Source organism: Mus caroli, unplaced genomic scaffold (assembly GCF_978045245.1).
Source record: "Mus caroli unplaced genomic scaffold, Mus_caroli_1 scaffold_1, whole genome shotgun sequence".
NCBI lineage: Eukaryota > Metazoa > Chordata > Mammalia > Rodentia > Muridae > Mus > Mus caroli.
Window position 1 is genome coordinate 23,753,754 of NW_028227256.1, and position 22,134 is coordinate 23,775,887.

At 34.2% G+C, this 22,134-nt stretch overlaps 1 long non-coding RNA gene across 2 annotated transcripts in view; it reads left to right on the plus strand.

Annotated features, from left to right (window-relative positions):
- Positions 1-22,134, plus strand: part of LOC110304996 (uncharacterized) — a 141,724-nt gene that overhangs the window by 112,291 nt on the left and 7,299 nt on the right. The window contains exon 6 of one of the 2 annotated variants that reach the window (XR_002379124.2): positions 5,273-5,407. The exons of the other annotated variant lie outside the window; for it this stretch is intronic. This is a non-coding gene — a long non-coding RNA (uncharacterized LOC110304996). Of the gene's footprint in view, positions 1-5,272; positions 5,408-22,134 lie in introns of those variants that run through there. 2 annotated transcript variants of the gene reach the window in all.

Here is a 22,134-nt window from a genome sequence, read left to right on the forward strand (position 1 = left end):
CAGACTAACCAGAGGACACAGAGACATTATTCAAATTAACAAAATCAAGAATGAAAAGGAAGACATAATAACGGGAAACAAGGGAATTAAAAATGGAGGATCCCACAATACCTCTCCTGGGCATATATCCAGAAGATGTCCCTACCAGTAAGAAGGACACATGCTCCACTATGTTCATAGCAGCCTTATTTATAATAGCCAGAAGCTGGAAAGAACCCAGATGCCCCTCAACAGAGGAATGGATACAAAAAATGTGGTACATTTACACAATGGAGTACTACTCAGCTATTGAAAAGAATGAATTTATGAAATTCCTAGTCAAATGGTTGGACCTGAAGGGCATTATCCTGAGTGAGGTAACACAATCACAAAAGAACTAAAATGATATGTACTCACTGATAAGTGGATATTAGCCCAGAAACTTAGTACAGCAAGATATAAGATACAATTTGCAAAACACATGAAACTGAAGAAGAACGAAGACCAAAGTGTAGACACTTTGCCCCTTCTTACAATTGGAAACAATCACCAATGGAAGGAGTTACAGAGACGAAGTTTGGAGCTGAGACAAAAGGATGGACCATCTAGAGACTGCCATATCCAGGGATCCATCCCATAATTAGCCTCCAAACGCTGACACTATTGCATACACTAGCAAGCGTTTGCTGAAAGACCCTGATATAGCTAGCTGTCTCTTGTGAGACTAGGCCGGGTCCTAGCAAACACATAAGTGGATGCTCACAGTCAGCTATTGGATGGATCACAAGGCCCCCAATGGAGGAGCTAGAAAAAGTATCCAAGGAGCTAAAGAGATCTGCAACTCTGTAGGTGCAACAACATTATGAACTAACCAGTACCCCGGAGCTCTTGACTCTAGCTGCATATGTATCAAAAGATTGCCTATTTGGCCATCACTGGAAAGAGAGGCCCATTGGACATGCAAACTTTATATGCACCAGTACAGGGGAAGGCCAGGGCCAAAAAATGGGAATGGGTGGGTAGGGAAGTGGGGGGCAGGGTATGGGGGACTTTTGGGATAGCATTGGAAATGTAATTGAGGAAAATACGTAATAAAAAAATTTTTTAAAAAAGTAATTTTATCCTACTGCAAAAGACTATACTCAACAAAACTGCAAAACCTGGATGGAATGCATGATTTTCAAGATAGATATCACGTATCCTGGGCATATATCCAGAAGATGTCCCAACCAGTAAGAAGGACACATGCTCCACTATGTTCATAGCAGCCTTATTTATAATACCCATAAGCTGGAAAGAACCCAGATGCCCCTCAACAGAGGAATGGATACAAAAATGGATATCACATACCAAAGTTAAATCAGGATCAGTTAAACCATCTAAATAGCCCAATGACCCCCAAGGATATTGAAGCAGTCTCTCAACCAAGAAAAGCCCAGGGCTAGATGGTTTTAGTGCAGAATTCTCTCAAACTTTAAAGGAGATCTAATACCAATACTCCTCAAACTAATCAATAAAATAGAGACAGAATGAACATTATTTAATTCTTTCTATGAAGCCACAGTTACACTAATACCTAAACCACAAAAAGATCCAACAAAGAAAGAGAACTATAAACCAATTTCCTTCATGAATATTGATGTAAAAATACTTAATAAAATTCTCACAAACTGAATGCAAGAACACATCAAAATGATCATCCACCATGATCAAGTAGGCTTCATCTCAGGGATGCAGTGATTGTTCAATATACAGTAATCCATCAATGTAATCCACTATATAAACAAACTCAAAGAAAAAAAAAACTAGACGGTCATCTCATTGAATGCAGAAAAAGCCTTTGACAAAATACAACACCTATTTATGTTAAAAGTATTGGTCTGATCAGGAATTCAAGGCCCATACCTAAGTACAATAAAGCAATATACAGCAAACCAATAACCAACATTAAACTAAATGGAGAAATCTCAAAACAGTCCTATAAAAATCAGGGACAAGGCTGCCCACTCTCTCTCTACATATTCAATATAGTACTCCCAATTTCTAACCAAAGCAATTAGACAACAAAAAGTGATCAAAGGGATACAAATTGGAAGGGAGGGAGTCAAGATATCACTATTTGCATATGATATTTAACATTATCTTAATAGCAGAATATAATTTTTTCTGGTCAAATTATTAGAAAAAATGAAACTCTAATACAATTTATTATAGCCCCAATATTTGTTAGAAATACTGAGAAATCAAGGAAATATTCAAATAACAATCTTGTTTCTATATGAAATATCTTTCCTAGATAACAATATTATTTAATTTAATAACTACTTTTAGGCTTTTGGTTAAATTACTCAGTCTCTAATCAGCATGTTTATTCACCAAGAGTCTGTAGCAATTCATTTTCACCTATGATATACAGTTTACCGTGTCTTCTGTATTTTATCTTTCTGGATTATATATCAACCATCAAGCCTCTTTACTTCTAATGCAATGGTTTTTATTTTCCGTTCACTGTTCTATTTAGAAAGAGGCCTCTCTAGTAAGATTTTCTTGAGAACAGATGTACTTTGAGTTATTTCAATTAAGTGCAAATTACTTCCTTCATTAAAGCTTAATCAACCATGTGAGCAAAATAAATTAAGTATGAAGTAAGGAGGAGTCTACCTTTGAGGAAAATTAAAATAGCATACTTAGTCTGCCCATAGGTATACAGTTTAAAATAGTGAAATGTTCATTTAAGTTATAAATACCAATTCATCAGATATCAAAATGAGTTAGCATTTAAAAACCTTTGGCAGGTGAATCCCTGTATATAAAGAACTTAAAAGAATTGAATATACCTTCTTGATTTATATATAATACTCCTAGTTTATATCCATCTACCTTGTTGCCTTTCTAATATTTAAAATTATTTAAAATGAAAAGAAAATGTGAAAGGGTGACATAGACATTAAATGAGTTAAAGGTATATAAAAAACTCACCAAAATACCAGTGAAAGATACTAAGAATGGTAAACAATAAATAAAAACAAAGGCTAATGGACAAATGTTGCATTGTTAATATATATATATATATATATATATATATATATATATATATATATATAGACTCTTCATTTAACTCTCATTTATAGACTATATCACACATGCTGCTATGATCATTTGTTATATATTTTATGTACTTAATTTATAATTAAGTATTTGCATCAGAGACTATATGGACCATAATGCCTTAAAATTAAGAGAAATCTGAGAAAATTATTGTAATCAGATAGCATTTCTGCTGTCTCAAGCAGAACAAATAAATATCTTGGCATTATAGCCGAGGCTTTGTCTATTAAATAAAGCTGGTGCTTTCAGCTCATTTTCCATTTTGTTTTTGGCTTATATAAAATACCATTTCACAAATATTTTCTTTTTGACCTGAGAAGACAGTCACAATAAGGGATTGTTTACGTTGAGAAGGCCTATGTGCATGTCTGTGGGGGACTCTCTTAATTAACTTAATTAATATGGGTATGAGATGATCCAGCCCAGTGTGAGTTGTACTGTTCCCTAGACTTGAGGTCCTGAACTGTATGTGTATGGAAATCAAGCTGTGCACAACCAAGTTGGCAGCATGCAAACATTTATTTATCTCTGCCTTTGACTGTTGATAGGATGCAACTAGGGGATTTATGTTCATACCAGTGTGGATTCTCAATGATTTTATAATTATAACGAGGGATCAAAACCTAAACTAAACTGTTTACCCCACCCTCCTTTCCTAAATGCTATGTCATCCATGATATGTTTGGGAGTATCTGTGAGAGCATTTCCTGAGAGCATTAACTGAGTAACAAGCTCTTTCTTGAATGTGAGCACCACTACACCATTGATAGATATAGTAGAATGACTAAAAAGTAAATAAAAATAGAAAGTCAATGGAATGCTAGCTTTCTTCCCTCTATGCCTCCTTGCCCACTGAGAAGTGACCAAGTCACTGTTGCATGGCATCATTGCTATACAGGTGCCTATGATCATGAACTGCATTGTGGCATCTGGAACAGGGATTTATCTTATCTCTGGGATGCAACCAACAACAATAGCAATAGGCTGTATGTATTGGGATTCTTTTGGACTAGTTTCTACCCATAAATCAGGTTGAATAAGTGATAAAGAAAAGAAAATTTATCTTACTCATTTTGGGACAAAGTTTTCCTATCATTTTCTAACCAAGGAGCTGAGTGCTTGTATTTTGCTATATTCTAGTATTTACTTCCTGAGATGTGGTTCTTGTGTTATCTAGTAATTAAAAACTGTAAGGAGGAAGAGACATAGGAGTGGATGCATGTTCCCTCCTTAGCCTTCCCTAAACTCTGAACATAAACAGAAATGAAGAGGTTAGGAGAGTTCAACACCATATTGATCTCTAGAATAAATTTGTAAGATATGAAGAAAAATGACCTTCTTAGTTTCTGATTCTTTTTTTTTTTTTGGTTCTGTTTTTTAGTGGCTATTGCCACAGTCCTTCATCGATCCACAGCACTGAGTTTGGCTAGTTTGTCAAAAGTAAATTTTTCAAGTCATTTATGTCCTTGTAAATGGTAGCACTGGGAGAAAAAGTACTTCGCTAGATAAAATACTGGAAAATATGATATGAGAACACTAGTATAGCACACGGCGTTTTGTTGAAGAAAGGAATAGAATGTAGAAGTTAATGTTATAGTTTTCAAAAAAAGATATCACTTATGCAAATGTATGTTTAAGTACATACTTTTTACATTCAAGTTTGGAATAAAATAAATAACAAAATTTATGATTTTACTAGCACTCAGCATTTGCTATGGATGAATTTGAATCTAAGAAGTAATACTGAGTGGAGTGTGGGTGCATCTTCATTGGTTCCTGCATTTTGGAGCTCTGCTACAAAGGAGGTATGGAAAAAAACCCAATGAACTTTGTGACAGACTTCCAAAAAGACAGGAGCATTCTAAACCTCAAGCCTTCAGAATGTGATGGTACAGGGCACATCAAATCCCACCACTCTAATCCCAGGATGAAGGGACGTTGATAGTCCAAGTCATTCTGGATCAAATAATTATATCCTTTTTCAAAGAGTTTGAAAAACATCATGAAGCTTTTGGAGTTACATTTCCCCTTTCATAGAGAATATCAATATTGGAATTGTTTGTTAAAGAGATTAAAAAATAAGATGCTGCTGTAAAATACAAATTAACTATATAGAAATACAGAGAATGACTACAAGAAGTGTTTGTGTTATTTATTCTTTTTATTTATTTATTTATTTTTTTAGATCTTCACTTCAAGGAGGCTGGCATTGACAGAATTTAGAAGGAAGTCTGAGGGAGTAGAAGGTGGCATTGACTGTCACCTCTTTTAAAGCTCCACCACTTTCTAATCCACCAACATTTGCTAAATTACTTGCTGAGTTGGCCAACTAAGATCATTGCTCTAAGACACAAAGTAGCATGCCTGAAACAAAAAATATAGAAAAATGATTGACAGGGGTGTGAGAAATAAACCTTGGTTTGACCAGTGTACATATGATGACAAAATATCAGTGCTCATTCATTGAAAAACATTTAGGAGGATCCATACGGTCTTTTTATTGAGTGTACTGCTTCTTTAAACTTGGTATCACATGAGTTTGTATTACCTACTGATTTCTTTTCCTTGATATAAATACCCAGTTGTGAATTTCAGGAAGAAATGGAAATGCTAGCTTTAATTTTTTGACAGGCTTCCCTTCTGTATCCTCTAATGACTAAGGAAGTTTTCATTCTTATCAGTGGTGAGCAAAGGTTCAATTAACTTCCCCTTCCATTTTTCTTTTATTTTTTTATTTTTATTTATCTTTTATTTTTATTTTTTAATTTTTTTGTCTTTTCAAGACAGGGTTTCTCTGTGTAGTCCTGGCGGTCCTGGAACTCACTTTGTAGACCAGGCTGGCCTAGAACTCAGAAATCTGCCTGCCTCTGCCTCTGCCTCACAAGTGCTGGGATTAAAGGTATGTGCCACCACTGCCTGGCTTAACTTCACTTTTCTTACATTATCTTTTTGTGTTCTTTGTAATGACCATCCTAGTTTAAATCAGACAAATAGCACTGGTATAATGAGTCTTTTTTTCCTGTTGTTAAATGCATCTATTAGCTGTTGCATGTCTTCATCTATGCATTATCTATTCAGATCCTTCGCCCATTTTAAATATGATCATTTGTTTTCTTACTGAGTGCTTTGAGTCTTAATTTTATGTGAAATCTATAATTCACTGTTCATCAGGTGTACATTTTTAAAATATTTTCTCACATTTCTTAGTTGTCCCTTTATGTCATTTTTACAAAAGTAAGTTGTATTGGCAAGGTTAGGGGTTTGGGATATATTTGCATAAAAATATAGATACAGCTTGCTTAGTCCCTTTATTTTTACTGGTATGTGTGTTATTTCAAGGCTGACCACTGGGTATTGAATACCAATCAGAGCTCATCTCTTGCTAAGACTAGTTTCCCTGCTTTCAGTATTCCTTGGTTTCCTGTAGTTCTTTTTTCTAGTGGTGGATCTCTGTGAGATTTCTCCTTTTCAATTGTTTATTTGTTGGTGGTGTAATTGTTTAGGCAGGCATATTGTTGTCTTATCATGAGAATCGCTTTCCTGTCCTTTCCAGGATGCACATCCTATATATACTTCCTGGTCCTCTGCTCTTATAATCTTTCCCTATGGCTTCCATGATGTTCCCTAAGCTTTGTGTGAAGGATTTGTATTGTGTATGTATTTGTTTGGGCTTGGTGTTCCACAACCAGTTGTTCGATTCAATTTGATCAGTTGTGGTTTTCTGTAATGATCCCTGTCTGCTGCAAGGAGAGATTTCTTTGATGAAAGGTCCACACTACACAGCTGAAGATCTGGACCTAGGTTTCACAAATAAGGGAGAAATTGTGGCATATTTCTGTTTGGGTTAGGTTTTCCTTCACTATTATATTTTCTAGTTCCATCTATTTAAATACTCATTTCCAGTTGAGGAGAATTCTATTTTATCTTTCTGACACATATTTATTACCCAATTATCAGTTGTATGGCCTTTAGATTGTTTCCCTTTCCTGGGTATTCTGATTAGAGTGGCAGTGGACATGGTCACTGTGGAATACAATATTTGAATATTTGGGGCATATGCCATGGAGCGGTATTCCTATGTCAAATGCAGGATGTATAATTAGTTTTTCTTTGAGAGTTCTCTACACTGAGTTCCAGAGTGCCTTTACCAGTTTTTATTCCCATCAACAAAGAGTAATGGTTGTTCCATCACCACATCCTCTCCAGCATTTTTCTTCATTTGTTTTGTTGATCTTAGCCACTATTACTGGATTAAAAAGAAATCTCAATCCTTTGGATTGTCATTTCTTTAATTTCTACCAATGATGAACATGTCTTGAGTTATTTCCTAGCCATTTTTATTTCTTTTGTTGAGAACACTCCACTCAGATCTATGGCTATTTATTTTTGAACATTTCCTTTCTTTCTCTCTTTTTCTTTTTCTCCCTTTCTCTCTCTTTCTCTCTTTCTTTCTTTCATTCCTTCTCTATCTTTTTTCCTTCTCTTTCTTTCTTTCTTTCTTTCTTTCTTTCTTTCTTTCTTTCTTTCTTTCTTTCTTTCTTTCTCCCTTCCTTCCTTCCTTCCTTCCTTCCTTCCTTCCTTCCTTCCTTCCTTCCTTCCTTCCTCTCTCTCTCTCTCTTTGCCTTTCTTTCTTTCTTTCTTTCTTTCTTTCTTTCTTTCTTTCTTTCTTTATCTCCTCCTCTTTCTTTCTTTCTCTTTCTCACTTTCTTTTTAGCTCCTTATATAATCTGTTTGTTAATTCTGCATTATATATATAACTAGAATTAATTCTCTTCCATACTGAAAACTTCCACCTTACTCAACTAATAATCAGTGAACTTTTTATAGCTAGAGTGTTCTTTTGGAGAGAATAGGGCTCTGTGGCAGTTACAGGACTCCTAGAGAGGTTAAATTTGAATTTATAAATGAAAGGCTCAACTTTAGTGAAATAATTGGGGGTTGCTTAAGGAAAATGTTTGATGGAGAATTAGAACAAGCTCTATGAATCATATATCCCATCTGACTATGTAGGCAGCTTATATTTGCTTTTATCAAAATATATTTCTTTGTTCCAGTGAACATTATTATTGTTTGAGTAAATTTCAAGAAAGGCAGCACCTACAGATCAAGTAATGTAATTTTATGGGGTATTTATTTATTGTACACATATTTGAAATAAACTGTTCTGTGAGTAATCAGTGGACCTGTTGTGTTTCTCTGACAGTAAAATCTCATTTTTTCATGTGTCTGCCTACAGAGGTATTATTATAAACTGTACCAAAAGCTACCCAACTACTTGTAACTAAATTGATTCCTATGCCCCTCAAATAAACAATCTTGAAACAAAATCAGAAAGGTAGTAGGAAGAGCTTAAATTCTTAAATGAAAGTCTCAAACAATACAATCTGAACTACAGACCTCCAAAGCTCTCTCAGGAGTTTTAATTAAGGATAATGCTCTTCTCTTCAGGAAAGAGACACTTTAAACTTTATGGAGAAAAAAGCAATAGATCTTAAATCCATGTGAGGACTCAGAGAGAAATAGCACATACTAATCCTGCTGCTATAATTGAAGCTATTTCAAAGATTTAATTCTCATCCCTCCCTTTTTGCCAAAGGCTAATGCTTTGCATGTAATGATAAGGTTCAATACCTAAACAAGCTCAGAGATGTTTTCCTTGGAGCTTAGGAAACACTGCTGTTGATAAAGACAGAATCGCCTCTCTTTTCAGGGAAGGAATTATTTATGCAATATAAAATGTTTTCTCATTTTAATTATCCCTTTGCTTTATATTCATAAGCCAATGGGGTTTCTTTCATAAAATTACTATTCTACCTTAGACCCCGTTTAACTTAATATACTGTAATACATTTAGGATAGTGTCAAATTAAAATAAAAAAGTCTTCTCCATAAGTCAATATAGATGACCAGACCCCATCCATAGTTATATAATGTAGAATATGGAGTATATGCAGTATTATGATTTACAAAAGAAACCAACCAAACAAAACCAAACAAACAAAAAAACCCTTTAAAGTGTTTAAAGTGGATGATGTCATATATTAAAGGTCGACATTTCTAGTATGTACTTAAAACAACTTAGCTGCTAATATGGAATGTGCATTCTTTTATGGCTTGTGTGACAGAAGGTCCAACATTTGGCTGCCCTGACATCACTTAAACTCAAAGACTTCAGACTGATCTATATGGGGTTCATCTTTCAGATCTGCAATAAAAATGAAGCATGAGTCATGGTGATATCAGCAGAAAAATTCAAGTTCTGGTATATGGAACCAAATGATGCCATAAAGCACCATTCTACTATCATGTCTGCTATGCGATACTGTAGCAACACATTGTTAGATGCAGCTCATTCCTCTTCATTCAGACAAATATTCTTTTTTTCCGAGCCATCACATGTAAAATAATCCAAAACATATACATAAGTGAAAATGAGCAATAGCTGAATAGTATATTTTGTACTTTAAAAAAAAAATGACCTCAAAAACAAACCCAAACTTAATATAAAATTCAAGACATAACAAACACATCTAGAAAGTGATGTGTTTAATTATGAAAACTTACCTTCATTACTGGGTTAGATTTATGCCATAATAAAAGCACCATGACATTATTTTTTTTTAATGTAGAAAGCTCTTTTTATTGTAAGACTAATGAATGTTACAACCAAAGTGCTTCATCAAATGAAAGAGAAAAATTACCTGAAAATTTACATTGTAGCATGTACAATACTCTCAGAAATGTGGCTTAAAAGAAAGTATAATAGATTATAAAATACTCTATAGGTAAATGAGACATAAACTGAACTGCTAGAATCTTATTTTAAATATAATTTAATTGCAAAATTTATGAAAATATTCTTTAAATAATCCTCTTTAATGCCCCACAGATATTTATTTATGGCTACCAGATGTCTAAAATTTTTCTTTGTTCTAATGATTTTTCACTCTTATATGTGTTCAAGAAAGGATGACCAATAAGTCATCAATTATACAAATAATATAAATTATATTGAAACTCATTGTCTCCTGGGAGATGGAGTAACAATATGGTAGGCACTATTTCCTGTGTTTCTTTTGGATATGGCATAAATAATGGGCTTAGTAATTATGGTTGCACAATTTTGCACATTAACATATCTCTATCTCTCTATCTGTAGTGTTTTTGATATCAACTACATCTTAGGATAGTGTTGTTATGGTGTAAAAAAGAAAGATTAGAGCAATCTGTAATTCACCCCAGAACTTTAGGAACAAATCCATGAGCACTGTGAGTCTGAGGTCAGGTAAAACTGGTAAACAGGGACACTGTAACTCACACAATTGCCACATTTATAACTCTGTTGTTCACCCCCCCCCAGTAATATTTACTAATTTTGTATTGTCTGTGAGGTTCCAATTTCTCCAAATGGATTTCTGTATCACTATCATGCGCCTTGCTAAAAATGCCTGCCTATACAATTAACACTTCTGGGTCATGTTGATCTTTAACTACCAAAGCCATTCTTGCCTTAATAACTTCTGTTCTAGAACACCATTGCTCTAGTACATATGATGGATATCCCCAAATGTCCAAGTGCAAAGACTTTGTTCCACATGTAATGCTAATAAAATATAATGGAACCTTTTGGAGGTATTGTCCAGTGCATAGTCCTTAGGTCATTTAAGAGAATGTACAAAACAAGGTGTCGTGAAACACTGGCTCCTGAATCTCTCTTTGCTCCCTGTCCATGCAGTGATTACTTTCACTTAGTTTTCAAGCATTACACTCATGACAGCCTTAGACCACAAGCTCAGAAGAACAGATTTGTTATATGACACACTGAAAAATCCAAAACTGAGCAAGAACAAAGGTTCCCCCTCACCTATAAATTTATTTCTGTCATTTTGTTATGAAGGTGGAAAATTTACAAATATTCTTGTAATCAGATGTTTTCCATAATTACTCTTATCTCTCAATTACTCATATTTTTCCTTTTACTTTATCTCCTGTCTCATTCTCTCTCTTGTTCCATCTCTCCCTCTCTCCCTCTCTCCCTCTCTGACAGTGCTACATTTATCCAAGTCTAGCCAGTCCCTCTGAGACAGTGGTAGTACAAGTATGAGCCAGAACTCAAGTTTTATATTTTTTCTTTTCTTTTTTTTATTACTGTGTATGCTGTCTTATTAGATATTTTCTTCATTTACATTTCAAATGCTATCCTGAAAGTCCCCTTTACCTTCCCCCTGACCTGCTCCCAAACCCATCCACTCCCACAGTCAAAATATCTGTAGCAATGCAAAAGAATCAGTGCTGCCTCTTCTGAGCACATTATGCAGTACCATTCTTGCTACTTCCAACTACTGAAATATCTATATGATTTATATTCCTTAGCCCTTCTTAATATTTCATTCAAAATGCTTTGTGCAACATTATACTCATTCTCTTCAAACTGGATACATAACCTGATTTTGTTTGTGTTTCATTTAATTTCACTGGACATATATCACTACATTTCCCAAGCTTCCTTTTTCTTCAATTTTAGAAGAACTTAAAAGACAGGTGCACATAACCGTGTCTTCAAAATGCCTGCATTTTTGTTTACTTTTCATGGTTCATCAGTTCATATGAGTTAATGGAAAAATAAATGGGTGAAGTGAATTGTACAGACAATATAAAAAATGTTGACTGTCCAAGTTCCATTTCTAATGTTCTGATATAATACTACAATCAAAGAAAATCTTAGGGGATAAATCAGTTCATAATTTTACATAACAGCACATCATTGCAGGAGGTTAAAACAGGTCATCTCTCCAGTTAAGGGCATTTCAAGAGTAAATGCATGTATGCCACTTAGTGATCAGTTAGCTCTCAATAGTGCTACAGACCAGGACACCCTGCCTAGGAAATGCTAAAGTGGTCTGGATCTTCCACATCAGTTAATGTGATTAAAATTTTCAACATATTTGAGAATAGAGAGTCCCTCATTGAAACTCCATTCCCAGAAATTTCTAGATTGTGTTGAGTTGACAATACACTAATCATCATTGTTATCTCCAAGCCTTAAGTATTAGTTTTGTCTTATATAAAATACAAAAACAATATGGTTGAAAGCTGACATGTCAAAATGCCTGAGATATATTCTGCCTTACTATATTGGAAGATGGGGACAAAGCCAAATTATTAAAAGGTAATGGTCTTCCTTACCCTTTCATGAACAAAATCTCAGCCACAGAAAAGCATGACTTAACTTCATTCCATCCTGAAAGCATCCATGCTTAAATGTTGAGAAATGAGTGGATAAGAAAAATAAAGAGAGAAAGGGGTAATAAGAAGAAAGTATTCGGGGTTTAAATACAAGATACTTTGAGATCTTAAAATGGGTATTGTGAGTGATTTTTTGAATTGCCTCACTTAATGTCACAAAAACCCCTGGAGTAATTGGAATACTTGTCCCACAGTACTAGCTAAAGGAGAAAGAAATTATTCAGCCTGCTGATTTATCCATAGAAATAATCTGCAGAAAGAAGACTTGAGTGCTGAACCAATTTTATGTTGTCAACATCTGAAAAGAGTATTGCCCAAAGGAAAGCATAAAAGCTCTGAGGATCTGGAAATTCTGCAAGTTTTCTTCCTTTTTATTAAAATGATAGCTTTGGTACCGTGCTACATTTTCTCCACAAGAACAAAGTTTTTAAAAAATTATTTTGAAAACTCAATTTGCACTAAGGAGTATCAAGTAGAGAAGCATGGGACACACACTTAAAAGGACTATCTGAAGTGCCCATCATCTAGTCTGGATTTGTGTGATGAATGTCTAATGGTTTCGTGGGCTTGTCTGCCCTAGGGACTCCAAGAGAGAGCAGAAAAAATTGATTAATGGTTTCCTGGATATTAAAGTGTTATGGTGAATATATGTATTAAACAGACTGTCATTGTGAATATATATTCATTTATACTTGTGAATATATAATCACTTTAATAAAGGTTAGGAAGGAATGGGTTGTAGATCCCAGGGAAAGGAAAATCCAAAGAATACTAGTGAATTAGATTTTGACAGATATTAGCACAGGTTTCTTTGATGGGATTTGACCTATGGATATATTAGAAAAACTCATATCTTAAGTGATCTAGCATATACACTTTGGTAAGAGAAGGGCAGCTGAACCTATTTGAGGAGATACAGGTAATGTGTTTTGTGAAAGGGCTGAAATGGGCATGGTTTTAATGATGCTGATAGAGGAATAAGCAAATACAGCTTCCCAGAATTTTCATTGTTTTTACTAATTTTATTACTGAAAGATTTTTAAACATTAAATTTAAAAATTGACTAGGCTGCAAAGGATGCTTGCCCAGCATTCACTAGGCCTTGAGTTCAGTTTCTAGCACTCAAATAAACAAATAAATATGTGAATAATCAAAAGACTATATAAAGTAGTTACCAGAGAAAGCACTGAACTGTTCAAACGTTTGCTAATCTTGTCCAGAGTTTGGTTTCCAACACCCACCTAAGCAGCTCACAACCACCTGTAACTTCAACTCCAGGGGATCCTTCACTCCCTTAGAGCTGTTATAGGCTCACAGACAGATAAATATGTACATAATTAAAAATAAAATAATATACTTAAAAAAGAGACTTAATTACTTTCATTTTTCAGTTTGTGTTTTGATCTTTTTTACTTTCTCCACTTCTTTCTTTCTCTCTTTCTCTTTCTCTCTCTCTTTCTCTCTCTCTCTCTTTCTCTCTCTCTCTCTCTCTCTCTCTCTCTCTCTCTCTCTCTCTCTCTCTCTTTCTTTCTTTCTCTCTCCCTTCCTTCCTTCCTTCCCTCCTCCTTCTTTTCTTTCTTTTTTTCCTTCCTGCTTTTTTGTTTTGTTTTGTTTTAGTAAAGTCTTATCTGCACCAGGCTAACCCATAAACATATAACTCCTAATATAACTGGACATGACTTTGTCTTTTAATTCTCAAGTACTAGAATCAAAGATATGTTCTACCTACTATACTAGGTTCATAAGGTGCTAGAGGTCTTTGTACACGTTAGGCACCAACAGAAAGCTCTTTTGCTTTTCCTGAAGTGTTTATTTCTTCATCACAACCATCCAAAAAATATTACAAACTTTTAAAAAAGCAATTGACAAACCCATTCCCACAATTATTATCTATGGTGTTAATTAAAAATGTATGTTGTGAAGTCTCAATCTCAGTTTTTTAAAACTTAAAAATGTACTTGGACATAGGAATCTGATGCATAAATGATAACAAGTCTGGCAGATTTTCTTTAGAATTAAAGGTTTTTCAGTCTGCAATTCTGAAATACACTATATTTGACATTGAGAGCTGACAATCCCTTGCTTGCTCAGATGATGATGGCGAGCAGGGAAGCCTCTAAGATTTATGTCATTTTTTTCAATATATTTCCTCTTTGACTAAAATATAATTTTATCATCTTCACCCTGCCTTTCCTCCCTCCAAGCTCTTTCATGACCTTCCATCCCATCTCAGTCAATGGCCTATTTTCCTTTATTACTGTTTTACATATGTATTCATAAATATGCAAATAAACTGTCTGAACTCATTTAGTTTTGCTAGTTTTTTGTGGATTCAGAGTTGATGGCTTAATATTAGTGTTTAATACTCTTAAGTTGCCTATAGTTCTCTGACTAGAGGCTGTGCTCCTCTGAGATTTCCTTCTTCAACATTAGTTGATTGGTGATGATTTATATATGCTTGGCCAAGGGAGTGGCAGTATTTGGAGGTGTAGCCTTGTTGGAGTAGCTATGTCACTGTGAGCATGGGCTTTAAGACCCTACTCCTAGCAGCCTGCAAGCCAGTCTCCTCATAGCAGCCTTCAGATGAAGACCTAGAACTCTCAGCTCTGCCTGCACCTTGCCTGCCTGGAGATGCTGTCATATTCCCTCCTTGATGACGCTGAACTGAATCTCTGAACCTGTAAGCCATCCCCAATTAAATGTTGCCTTTAAAGAGAGGCCCATTGGACATGCAAACTTTATATGCCCCAGTACCGGGGAACTCCAGGGCCAAAATAAGTGGGAATGGGTGGGTAGGAAAGTGGGGGGAGGCGGAGGGTATGGGGGACTTTTGAGATAGCATTGGAAATATAATTGAGGAAAATACGTAATAAAAATATTAAAAATAACAAAAAAAGAGTTGTCTTGTTCATGGTGTCTGTTTATAGCAGTAAAACCCTAACTAAGACCAGTTAGCATATCTCTTTGTGTTATCATTGCTCAAGCCTTATTTCAAAAGTTCTATACCTGTAGCCATTCTGTCATTTCTAGAAGGCAAAATCTCACAATAAACTTACTGGTCCTCTGACTCTTAAAATATCGCTACCTCTTCTTCATTGATGTTCCCTAGGATTCAGGTAAATTAGCTATGTTATAGATGTATTTATCAGGGATGGGTATACACACCGTTTGGTCTCACAGTTTGACTAGTTGTGATTTTCTGTGAGTCCAGTTAGGAATTGTGCTCATACAGTAAAGTTACAGTTGTTGATTCTCCATGCAGATCCACAGCCTCACTAAGCCTAGGTATTTGGCTAGTTTTCTAATACTATGGATGATTTATCTCCTGTTTAGATAAGCTTAATTCCAATTAGACATCTGTTGGTTGCTACCACAATATGAGTGGCAATATTTCATCTTTAATATTATCTTACCATGGTGCTTATTGTTTTGGTTCATAGGCATCATTGTTAGACAGGGTAATTGATTGGTTCCCTCATGTAGCAAGCTGAATAACACTTTGTGGTATTGTGAAAACTAGACCTCATAAAGAAAGTTTCCTGGTAGTCTCAACAAGCTCAAATATTCTGAATCCCGGGTATGAAATACATGGTTCAGCAATAGGGACTTACCTAAAGCTATAGAAAGCAACCAAGCATGGCAAGAATATTGCTTTGTGAATCTCTTGGGCTATACTAACATAAAAAAGGTTGTTTCTCATGCCTGGTATTAAATGTTTTCTACAAATCTTTGGCTTGTTTGAAGAGCATTAACTATGCAAGTGGCACAATTTATCGATCTATCTCTAATTTAATTTTTATACTCTAATCTGAAGAATTATATCAGACAAAAAGCAACTGGGAAATGATGAAGGCAGTATAAGATTCAGCATTCAGCTTTACATTCATCCATTTTTCTAGAAGGTATGTTGTTGCCTGTTGAGACAGAACTAGTTTGAAAGCACTGGGAAGACAAGTGGAATCCCAGAACTGTGTTAGAAAGAGTATCTTTCAAATAATCAATAGCTACATGAAGTAGATATAGGATATAAATTCCACCTTTTAATACTACTGTCAGCATATTTTTCTGTTTTGTAACTTGCCCTCATCCTCACACCCAGGAGCTCTCTTTCCTGTAATTTGTGGTACAATCTAGCTCAATTGTAACATACACTCCTGTCATCCACTTCTCAAGCCTGATGAAACTTTTCATTTCTTTGACATATAGGTAATAAAAATGGTCAGTGCTAATAATAAATGATGTATAAAGTGTTCTTACTCTGGAAACTATAATCAATAACTTTCCAGAATAGCATGATTCAGATGACAGACTCATTCCTTGCTTGTGCCATTCCCTCACCTTAATTCCCAAGATTCTTCCCATAAGGAATTGAAGTAATTACTGTTACTGTAATTACTAACAACACTTCCAGAATGATATAAGATGACTAAAAAAGAAAATAAAGATTTAGAAATTATATAATGACTTATATTAATTTTTATGAACATCTAGACACATTTAATGTTTTTACATTACTGTTCTACTTCATATAACACTTAAATTCTAAAATAATAACTATCAAAAAAGAAAAAAACTGAAACTGAGAGTTGTTATGTTTGTTAACTGTCTTATCAAAAAGAAAAGATCAGGGGGTGGGCTGTAAGACTGTGTCTCCTAGGAATGTCAGAAGCTAGACATATCTATAAAGTCTTATGGATATGACTATCTAAATATAAGCAAGATAAAAGCATCAATAGACATGCCAAAAGGTTACAACAATATACAAAGAACTACAGAAATCTAATAAGTGTTGAGAGCCAGAGAACTAGATTTCCTCCAGGAAGAGAACACCAATTGTTTATTCAGTACCAAATAGTCAGTGCTGAAAACACACACAAGAGTAACATTATCAGAGGGAATTATATATATATATATATATATATATATATATATATATATATATATGCACACACATATGCTACTAGTAACAAGTAATGAAGAAAAAGTCATAAATTTGAAATTTAACTATTTTCTTAGTAAAAGTTCTATTGTGAAGAGATGATATGACCATGGTAATTCTTAAAAAGGAAAGCATTTAATTGGGGCTTGCTTTCAGAGGTTAGAGTCCATGATTATCATGGTTTGAAACATTGCAGCATGCAGGCAGATATGGGACTAGAGAAAGAGCTGGATCCACAGGCAGCTGGAATAGAGAAAGCTACTGGATGTGATTTGGGCTTCTGAAACCCCAAACCACACAGCCAGTGGACACGCTTCTTCAAACAGGGCCACACCTACCCCATTAATGTCGTCCCTCCTAATCAATCTTAAGTAGTGCCACCCCTTGATGATTAAGTATTCAAAATATGAGCCTATGAAGGCCATTCTTTCTCAGCCAGCCCTGGTATACTTATATTATTAATATTGTACAAAATGAAAGAAAAAGGTAACATAAGATACCCTGATAAAATGGTGGATGAAGGGGCGTGTCTCTCCAAACCAATTACTATGCTGTTTTTGCTCTTCTTTGTGTGATGATGCAATGCCTCCCCACTGGGATATACTCTGTTGAATTTTAGAAGCACTGTGGGACAATATTACTACGAAGTATTGTTAAGTTAAAAACAGCACACAAGTATTACAATTCTAGAAAAGAAAAACAGAAATGATAATAAAAATGACTTCTAAAAAAACAAGCATATATTCATTGTGTTCAAACTGAATGTACCAGACAAAGCAATATTGGCATTCCATGTGGGAGGGAAAAGGGTGTTATGAGATTTATTACATTTCTTGGAATGATGCAATTTTTAAAATTATGAGTTTTATTTCTGGCATTCATCATTTAACATTTCAAAATGAACTTGACTCTAGGTACATAAAACTTTTTCACTTATAATCACAGATATTTTGAAAGGCTTCTACCAATTTTGTTTTCAATGATCAGGGAAGCCTTATAATACACACTAATCAAAATGCACAACAGGACTATGGATCATAATATTTATAATTGGCAAGTATGTGTTTCAAGATAGCTTCCTTCTTTTATGTAACTAGTACTTAGAGATTTCTATTACTGAAAATGTGGCTGCAAGGTGCAGTTTAAACTATTAGCAATCTTATTACCTGAAGTGATATGATTTTACTAAAAATTACCTATAAAAGATAAGAACATTATAAAAATATTAAGAAAGTTGCTTTCAGCTATTAAGACGAGTGCATGCAAAAGTGATGCTACCAGTACAATTATCTATGTAACAAGTCTGCATAATATACAATACTGACAGCCTTAGAGACTGCAAATATTCCTGGTATATGAGGCACTGACCTTTGACAGACAGTGAGTGACATTTTATTTAATAAAACTGACACTACAAGTATATATTCAGCCTTTATAAAATTTGTCAGTGTTTTGGGCCAGCCATGGTTCCAGCTATTGATACTGTTCGTTCTACTACAGTTAAGAAAAGATGCAAACTATCTCAAGCAATTTCAGTTTTAAGAAGGTTAAACTTGTAAAAACAGTTATTTTTTTTTTGAGAGAGAGAGAGAAAAGGTCACTGGTTTTCTAAATACAAAGCTTTAGTACCACCATAAAAGAGAATTTATTTTATTAAATGAATGATGAGCCAAGAAGGTCATGGTAACTTGAAAAGAACAATAGCAGGTCATAAGCACATAAATCTTGAAAGAAGTTTCTTTCATTTAAGAGGGCAGGATTATTATACTATTTGGTAAAAGTGCAAGAAGCAATAAGAAGTTATTCATGCGATACAAGTACCAATTAATTCTTTAAAGAACCTGAGTGAAATTTTACTAAGTCTGGACCTGATAAAGTGTATAAATAGGACAGGGTTTATAATCTATATTGATTTGCAGACATAATATATAACAAAATATTAATGAATATATAATTATTCAATAATGCAATAATTGTTTTTCAACCATATAAAAGTAGCTTATATTTCACTTTGTTTACTTTGTCTATTTGCATATTTTGTTTGCTAGTTCTGTTGTATAATTATAACTTAAAATATCCAAAGTTCAATAAAACTAATGATATTAATTATGAGTAAATCATTAATAATATAATATGATAATCAATTATTTACATAAAAATGGTTCATTGTATCATTTGAGAAATACTTCATTACTTCAAGATATCTGTCATTCTTCAAATTTTGTGGAGGTTGAGAAATACATTTATCACAAAATATAAATTTTGCCTCTGCAATATTTCTTAGAAATTCACCATTCACCATATTTTTAAAAAGACTTGTGTATATATATTATATATACACATGTATATATGCATATATGCATATATAATATGTTTATATATAATTCATATGTATATACAATATATAATATATGTAGTACATATATACACAATACACACATATATATGTGTATATATATATATATATATATATATATATAGTATACATATTATACATACACATGTATATCACTCTATTTGTATGTATGCCTGCATGACAGAAGACTGCATCAGACAGAAAAGGATAACAGATTCTATTTCAGGTGGTTGTGAGTCAGTAAGCCATTGCTTGGAGTAGAATTCAGGACCTCTAGATGAACAGCCAGTTTTTATCCACTGAGACATTTTTCAACTCTGCTCCTGTAATAACTTATCAACAAATCATGCATTATAAATTATAAAATATGTTAATAAAACATGAGAGAGATTTGGTATTAGTTACCTTAAATAATAACCATAGAATTAAATACTGTGAACACATTATCTACCACAATATCATTTCTAAATTAGTGAATAGGAATCAACTTTGTTAGCATGTTCATTACATAAAATACTATTCTTTGGATTTTTGCATAATGACATAATTTTTCCTATCATGTGAATTAAAATTATCTAATTTTAGTTCTGATATATGTAGAGTTTGACACCCAGTATTTTTTTTAATCTTATAAAGACTAAACAAGCTAAGTATACTAAAATCTTACTTTTTCAACCAGTTATAAAAATCATATTTAAGGGCAAATGAAAACCCAAAATATCACATGATAGTTGAATTCAGACAGAATCACACAGAAACATACTTACTTGGAACATCACTGCTGGAGTATGACATGGGAGAAACAATGATTATTTGATTAATTGATAGAAGCAAGCAATCTGTTGTAAAAGTGAGAAACTTACCCAGAACCATTACAGAATTTAACTACAGTCTTTTAGCTTCACTAATAATTATCTATAGTTTAGAATTACCCATCTTGCACAGGAAGAGGAAGAAGATAAGCAAGGTGAAGTACTTCTATGAGTTAGATAAACAGGAATATTGAATATGTAAGATAATTAATATAAGATTATGTATGCATGCCTGTATGCATATTTCTTTTTTTTCCACAATTTTTTATAATGTATTTTCCTCAATTACATTTCCAATGCTATCCCAAAAGTCCCCCATACTCCCACCACCACCACTTCCCTACCCACCCATTCCCATTCTTTGGGCCCTGGCATTCCCCTGTATTGGGGCATATAAAGATTGCAAGTCCAATGGGCCTCTCTTTCCAGTGATGGCCGACTAGGCCATCTTTCGATACATATGCAGCTAGAGACAAGAGCTCCGGGGTACTGGTTAGTTCATCATGTTGTTCCCCCTATAGGGTTGCAGATCCCTTTAACTCCTTGGGTACTTTCTCTAGCTTCTCCATTGGGAGCCCTGTGATCCATCCAATAGCTGACTGTGAGCATCCACTTCTGTGTTTGCTAGGCCCCAGCATAGTCTCACAAGAGACAGCTATATCTGGGTCCTTTCAGGAAAATCTTGCTAGTGTATGCAATGGTGTCAGCGTTTGGAAGCTGATTATGGGATGGATCCCTGGATATGGCAGTCTCTAGATGGTCCATCCTTTCATCACAGCTCCAAACTTTGTCTCTGTAACTCCTTCCATGGGTGTTTTGTTCCCAATTCTAAGAAGGGGCACAATGTCCACACTTTGGTCTTCATTCTTCTTGAGTTTCATGCGTTTAGCAAATTGTATCTTATATCTTGGGTATCCTAAGTTTTGGGCTAATATCCACTTATCAGTTTTGCATATTTCAAATTAAGTGTTCTAGAGAATAATAGTATACAACATGAAGAAATGGTTAGTTAGGACTGAGAAAAGAGAGAGAGAAACTTGAATACTAAATTGAAATAAAAACAACAAAGAAAACAAAAAAAATGAAATGGAATATTAAAATATTTTGAAACAGTAAAGCAATCATAAAAAAATTAACAAACATAATCTGACACAATAGGAAGGGGAATAAAGAGCTAGAGGCAAAATGGGAAAAGCACTTGAAATAATGATTGTTGAGAACATACAACTATCCTTATGGATATAAAATGTCAGAAGACTGAAAACTAGAGGAGTGTATTGTACTAAAAACATGAACATCCATACACATACTCAAGCTGTAAAAGCCTTGCACACAGCGAGTACGAAGTCAATAACATGAAGAGATAACATGAAGAAAACAAATTTCCTCTCTTGTCGAAGAAAAATACAAAACCAGATTCTAATGAGAAATCACGTAAGCAGAGTGATGAAAGACTGCTCTGACAATGTGTGAAAGTGCAAATGCATGAGAGCTGAGAGTTCAGCCTTTGGTCTCTCTCTCTCTCTCTCTCTCTCTCTCTCTCTCTTAAACACAGCATTGAGGAAAGATGAAACAGGAGAGCTATGAATTCAAGTCTATCATAGACTACATACAGAAAACCTGTCTCAAAACTCAAAACAAACAAACAAACAAACAAAAATCTAAAAACCTATAGGTAGTCAGCTATTCATCTA